We start from the raw sequence: 367 nt of genomic DNA, 5'->3' as shown, positions 1-367 counted from the left end.
ATGGATGGATGGACATTCAGTGTGATGGAAACATCTGGATGAACGCTTCGTCCATCACTGCAGCATTAAACTAATGTGTTAAAACTATTGGGACCAATCAGTTGCTGAGTGACTGTCAGATTGTAAAACAGGAGAAAAGTTTTCTCGTTGCCAGCTTGGGATAAATTGTCTTTTGGTGAATCTGCAGAGCTTTCTGATTCTATCCTATATGTCGTGTTCTGCTATGCATGGAAGCTTCACTGGGATTCGGTGATCTCCAGGCCGGGTTTCAGCTTCCACACTGTTGGCAGGAGTCAGAGTGGCTCTGTGTCTGCTCCACGCTCTGCTGTGGGTCTTCAAGGCCATCTAGTGAGAGCAGAAAACAGGG

The sequence above is a fragment of the Stegastes partitus genome, unplaced genomic scaffold (genome assembly GCF_000690725.1).
Source record: "Stegastes partitus isolate 25-593 unplaced genomic scaffold, Stegastes_partitus-1.0.2 Scaffold1633, whole genome shotgun sequence".
Taxonomy (NCBI): Eukaryota; Metazoa; Chordata; class Actinopteri; family Pomacentridae; genus Stegastes; species Stegastes partitus.
Note: the sequence above shows the minus strand (reverse complement) of the source record.